Below are 6,464 nucleotides of genomic sequence, written 5' to 3'. Positions count from 1 at the left end.
AGCATTTTAAAAAGCTTTAAAAACATCTAAACAAGTAATTCCAACACAAAAGCAGACTGGGATATGATCTCTACTTAAAGGCTTGTTGAAAGAGGAAGGTCTTCAATAGGCACTGAAAAGATAACAGAGATGGTGCCTGTCTAGTATTTAAGGGAAGGGAAATCCAAAGGGTAGGTACCACTATACTAAAGGTCCACTTCCTATGTTGTGTGGAACAGACCTCCTGATAAGGTGGTATATGTGGGAGGCCCTCACCTGCAGAGCGGAGTGATCGACTGGGTATATAAGGGGTAAGATGATCTTTCAGGTATCCTGGTCCCAGGCTGCATAGGGCTTTGTGCACCCAGACTAGAACCTTGAACGTGGCCCGGTAGCTGATGAGCAGCAGTTCTTACTTTACATTGTGTATCCAGGTACAGATAGCCAAGTATAAAATATAGCTACACATTCACATTGTATCATTAAAGAGTAGCACACATGTTGAAATCAACACTATGTTCTTAGCAAAATATATTGAAGCAATGATCAGGAAAGGCTCACCTGATGTGCCACTCTTAAATTTTGTACTTGGGTATTCAAGGCTAGACACAACAGGTAAACTGAAGATTGGCCCTATGGAAGGTGATAAAGGCCATAACAGATGCGGATGGGATATGGGATGAATTCACCAGAGGGTCATTCTTCCCAAACAGACAGATTATCAGCACTTCTATCACAAATGATCCATCCAAGATTAAGCATGCACAGACCTGGATGTTGGATTAGTCCAGGGACCATGCATGCAGCAACCATTGCACACATGTTTTCACAAGCTGTGGGAATGGGGCAAAATATTTTTGACAGCCACTCTTTTGTGTTTCAATGCCATTGTATTTTCTTCCTTTTCTTTTCCTTTTTGCAGAAGCTTTTCCTAGTGTGGAGACATTATTTTATGGAATAATAATCATGCAATTGTAGAAACAGTTTTGCTGCCTTTAGTTTACTGAGGCCCCATCTGCACTATACATTTAAAAGAGTATTATACCACTTTAAATAGGCATGGCTTCCTGCAAAGAATTCTGGGAACTGTAGTTTATTAAGGGTGCCAAACATGTTAGGAGATCCCAATTCCCCTTACAGAGCTACAATTTCCAGAGTGATTTAACAATTAATTCCGCTTCCCAGGGAACTGTAGATCTGTGAAGGGAGCAGGGATGTCGTAATACCTCTCAGCACCCTTAACAAACTACAGCTTCCAGGATTCTTTGGGGAAAGTTATGACTGTTCAAAGTAGATGGTGCCAGAGTCTGTAATATTTTGTATTTTATATTTTATCTTATTTTATTGTACAGCAATCTGGTAACTTTAGGCTGTGAAGCAAACCTGCAAATAAATAAATAAAGCTTTGCATGTTTGTGCCCTCCATGCAGCTCTAATGAATGCAGGAATCTTGGCCGAGGGGGTAGGGATGGGGAGCATCTTTAAATAGTGATAACAACACAGCTTGTACTTTTGTTTCAACATCTTTTCCTCCCCACCCCAGCCCCCAGTATCCATTTCTATTAAAAAACCCATCTTTTTCAAAGGTGAACCAAAAATGGTCTCAGCAAAAGCTGACTTTTACAAAAGGTCTCTGCCTGGAAATGACATTTGATTTAACCACATTAGTCAAGTACCTATTTGTCTTCTTTTACTGTGCCACATGGAATAATCCAAACGAGAAGGCTTCTGTTCAATACATCTCAGCATTTGCCATATTTTTCACTGTGAAACCTTATAGGCTACTCTGACCACACAGAAATTCATGGGACCTTAGCTGTTGGTAGGCATGCTGTGGTCCCAATCTACTCACTGCTTACCAGCAAAAGGCTAGTTTTAGGATTTTGAGTGAAGAGGCTCAGATTTCAGATACGGTATTCTTAATGCAAAATCCAGATCTCATCACTTTCACAGTGCCATCAGTGTTAACTAAAGATAACAAGCATGTATAGAAAGGCACCCACAGTATTTGCTCAGTGGCTCTGGAACTCCCTTTCTTCATCAGTGCTGTACTATATTGGATGCACAACAATCCCAAAGTGTGGGCCAGCCTTGAGTGGCAAGGGCTAGAGATAGGCAAATCTGTGAATTTCAGTTTCTCTCGGTTTCTCATTTTTCCACTCGTAAGTGCCATTCTTCACGTTTCCACAGATGTCTGCAAACAAATAAAAAATCCTCATGAAAATTAATCAGCACTTTAGTTCATATTTGTTTGCTAATACACACATTTTGGGAGGCAATTTTGTCTAATGTACACATTTTTGCAAAATAATTTTCCTTTATATAATGAATTTGTGTTTATCATGAATGTATGCATTTTTATGCCCATCTTACCCTGGTACATGTATTTTTATACACATTACTTGTGTACAAAATTTGGAGAAGTGTGAATTTCAAAGGATGGCTGGGGTTTGTTTCACATATTTTGGGGGAAATTGCAAGTTGGGTAAGCCTTTAAATATGAACTGAATTGAATTTCTCCCCATCCCTAGATCTTGTGCAAACAGCATTCTACCCCATTGAGCTATGGGCCCTCCCAAATCTTGGGCACCGAGACGGGATGCATTTGTTTCTTCAGTGAGCCTTTGGGATGAGATAATTTTTAACATTCTTTTAAATATGCTGTCTCTGTGGCAGCTATCTAGATTTTATTTTGTATTTATTTTATCACTGCTAAATGTGGGAGTTCAGCTTAGTATTATTCAGACATCACCCATACATGAGAATAAAATTGCATTTCTGCCCCATCCCTAGCAGGGACTAGTATTTCAGAAGAATTAGCATATGCTATGTCACTTAACTATTTTAGGTAGGCTTGCAACTATTGTTTCAAAAACAACAGCCATGTAAAGTGACTGTAAAGTGAGTAGGCCTGCAATATTAATCAATCCAGTTAAATGATCAATATGTTCATCCTCAGTCAAACTTATGACCATGATTAATTAGTCCAGCTTCCATCCCTATGGCTCTTTTCTGTCTTTTGAGGTTCCCCGCCTATGCAGGGCTGATTTTGATTTCTATCTGCAAGGACCTTCTTCTCTTTTACTGTGTGCCACTGTCTATCCCATATTGCGGGGCGGGGGTGCATACTTCAGGCTTGTCAGATCTACTCTTGTTTGTTCTAGAACTCCAAGATCTACCAACCAGAGCCAGGTGAAAAAGATATACCGTAAAAATTAAAGAGCAACCTGCCTCTGAGTCTAGGAATTTGTTTTCAGAAAAGAAATATGCTGAGCTTGCAGTCTTTTTACACATAATTCCACCCTGGTTGGTTTCCTAATGCCTCCGAGGAGGGAGGAGGACTTCCATTCCACTCATGCAAAGGCTTAGTTGGATACAACCCTTTATTTTAAAATTTTGAAAATGTTAATATTTGAGGAGCAAGCTATTGTCTGACAAAAAAGGATAAAGCATAAATGAATTTGAAAATGGCCTTTGTGAATTTTACGGAAATACATTTGCTAAGATATGGCACTCAGAGCCCAGCTCCATTGGCTGTTTTGCTACACTACAGTACTGGCAACTATTTGCATGCGCAATGTAGAACAGGCACACAGAGAGTGCATAAAAGAGCCACATGAAGTATTTTCCAGTTTCAATTTTCATTACTTTCTGCAATTAGAAATTTCTCTTGAGTAGAAAATGTGTACTGAATATTTACTAGATTGTATCCAATTAAGATTTGCTAAGAGTAGACCTGTGGAAATTAGTGGTCCTAAATTTGTCATGCCCATTCATTTCAACAGGTCTACTTTGATTATGACTTTGATTGAATACAATCCTTTGTTTTCAAAAGCCTATTTCATACCATTGTTTCTCTGGCTGCTCCTGCTTCAGTACCATTCCTTCATCACCTTGTTGGCAGCTGCTTTATCCTTTCTGGATTAGGCACATGAATAGTCTACCAATCAGAGGGATTGAACAAAATGACATCACAATACCAATTAGCTTCACGATCAGATTTATTATGTGCTCCTGTTAGTGGGGACAAGCAAATACAATAGATAGTTGAGGCAAGTGTAGGTAATATAAAAATAAACATTTTCACACTGAAAAGCAGTCTTAGATGTTCACAAAATGTGAGTATATAGCCATTCCTGAGTTGTGAGTATACCAATTATCTATTCATACTGGCCAGTTAATATCACTTCCATCACACAACAAGGGACATTTTCTCTGCATTCATTGCAAAACAATGAGAAATAAATAACACATGCTGAATAGGCATTCCTTTCAGACTCATCCTAAAAGAGAGGCAAATGTAACCTCTCCTTGACATGAAAATAATCTAACAGCATCCATTAAAATGTTCAGCCATTACTGGCAAATAAGGATAGCTTTTAAATCCATGAGATTCTGTCTTTTCCACACAAATCAAGCCCCATGGAAGTTAATTGTTGAAGTAAAAGAAGCAGAAGCTCCCAGCGGCTTTTCCCATTTACCTCATTAAGCTCTGTGTTGACTGCAGAGTCATTAAGAAAATCTGTATCTGATATCAGTTTTCCTCAGGTGCAGGTAATTGCAGGCATTTTTAGATGATCTCTCTCTCTCTCTCTCATTGCACCTGTGCTGTGTGAACAGCCAGGAAAAGCTCTATGGTTTTTTGTTAATGCAAAGTTGGCTAACACATTTTATATTCTTAAAGTATCACTTAAGAATTTGCTCAAAGTTAAGCATCTGTTTGTATGTAGCGACAAATAGAAATCTGTGATGGGGGCCAAATGTTTTTCTGTAATAATGGTAGGAATCTTATGTATTATGTAATGTTATTGGTTTACTTAGTGTGGGTGTGCATCAGCTCCATGTGTACTCAAGTATCAAGGCAAATCAGGGGCAGACTTTCTCATTTCTGTGTTGGATCACACCATTAACAAGGTGGGTTGAGGTGGATCAGGGAGCCCCTCATCTTTTGAGTAGCTCTGTTGCCTTGGTTTTCCAGAGCCTGGAAAAGTTACTTTTTTGAACTACAACTCCCATCAGCCCCAGCCAGCATGGCCACTGGAATGGGCTGATGGGAGTTGTAGTTCAAAAAAGTAACTTTTCCAAGCTCTGCTTTTCCAAAAAGTTAAATGTACTTTCTTTCCCCTTCTTTTCTGAGTAATGGAAGCAAGCTGACTGGGGAAACACCCAGAACTCAAGAGAGGAGGAGGTGTAGAGGAGAAGGGAGGGGTGTATCTTTTATTTTATAGACAGCTCTAGCTTTCAGTCACAGTGAATTATTTGCTAGGGCTACTCCAGCCACAGTGATTTGAAGTAAACAGAGTTGTTCTTCATGTGGGTCATGTTTCTCCTCTAGAGATATATAAGTAATGGAGTATGACTATTGTTATGGCCCATTTCTTTCCCAATTGTCATTTTTGCTAACAGACAATTAAAAATCATAGCTCTCTCTCTCCTCTTTTTAATTCATGGGTGTTCTTCCGAGAGAAGCTGTGACTTTTCCAGTTTTTATAACAAAGGTGAAATCATCTATCATGGTAGCCCCTGGACCTATTTGTCTGATCTTTGGTGGGTTTCTTACCTGGGATACCTCCCTTGTGTCCTCAGTTTTCAAACTAATTGCCCACAAAAGCTAGGGAAGGGAACATGGTTTCTTACCCCAAAATGGTAACATCTGCCCTTGTAGAATTATTGCTGCACCTGTCTTTCTGTAATGTGGTAGCTTCATCCTCTCAGAAGGGGTGAACATACCCAAAAGTTGCATCCAATTCTGGCAGAATTGTTTTTTAAAAAAGTTAGAGACTTAATATTTTAAAAAATAAAGATAAAATTACAAATATAGGTTCTCTACATGAAAAGTCCTAGGTGGATCTAGTTGTCATTTGGCAGGCTTAATTCATGCTAAAGGGGTCCCTTTGGCAAAAGATTTCATCCATGTATATAGACAGGAAAAAAGTTATAGCCATTTTTAAATTCCTAATTATATTCAATAGGGCTGAAACAGGGTTTCCATTTTAATAGATCACATTTTAATCCAAAGAACAAACTGAATTGGAATGATACAGAGTGGATCTGAAACAGATCAGGCAGTTACAAACGCTACAGAAACAGGTTCAAGGTGAATCTTGTGGGTCACTACACACTTCTGTTATGTAGCCTGCCACCCCAGTTTCTTACTAGGTGCCATGGTAGGCTACAATGTAGAAACACATTTAAATAGCTAAATAAAAAGCAGACATCATGCAAAGTATGATGGCATTTGTACTCACTCTACCTGCAGATGGGTGTCTTAAGTAGCAAAAAGCATAGGGAGTTTGTGATATTCCTGGGCAGGGCCTAGAGGAGGAACTGTTGGTTACATAAAGAAAAGCCTATATGCCATTCTTCTTCCTGGTTCTGCAGGCTTGAAACAAAAAAAAGCAATTTGGAGAGGTTATATAAGGACTAGAGATGATCCAAACTTCTGGTCGAACCAAATTTCCCAGCAAGTAGCTGGATCATAGGGA

General features: G+C 39.1%; 1 long non-coding RNA gene across 1 annotated transcript; it reads right to left on the bottom strand.

Moving 5' to 3' along the window:
* Positions 1-1,267: 1,267 nt before the first annotated feature.
* On the bottom strand, positions 1,268-4,558 carry LOC133386757 (uncharacterized). The gene is made up of 3 exons (XR_009763273.1): positions 4,461-4,558; positions 3,827-3,993; positions 1,268-2,173 (listed from the first exon to the last, which is right to left on the bottom strand). It is a non-coding gene; the product is annotated as an uncharacterized LOC133386757 (long non-coding RNA).
* Positions 4,559-6,464: the final 1,906 nt, after the last annotated feature.

This window comes from Rhineura floridana, chromosome 6 (assembly GCF_030035675.1).
Source record: "Rhineura floridana isolate rRhiFlo1 chromosome 6, rRhiFlo1.hap2, whole genome shotgun sequence".
Lineage (NCBI taxonomy): Eukaryota > Metazoa > Chordata > Lepidosauria > Squamata > Rhineuridae > Rhineura > Rhineura floridana.
The sequence above is the reverse complement of the archived record's forward strand: the minus strand, read 5'-3'. Positions and strand labels throughout refer to the sequence as shown.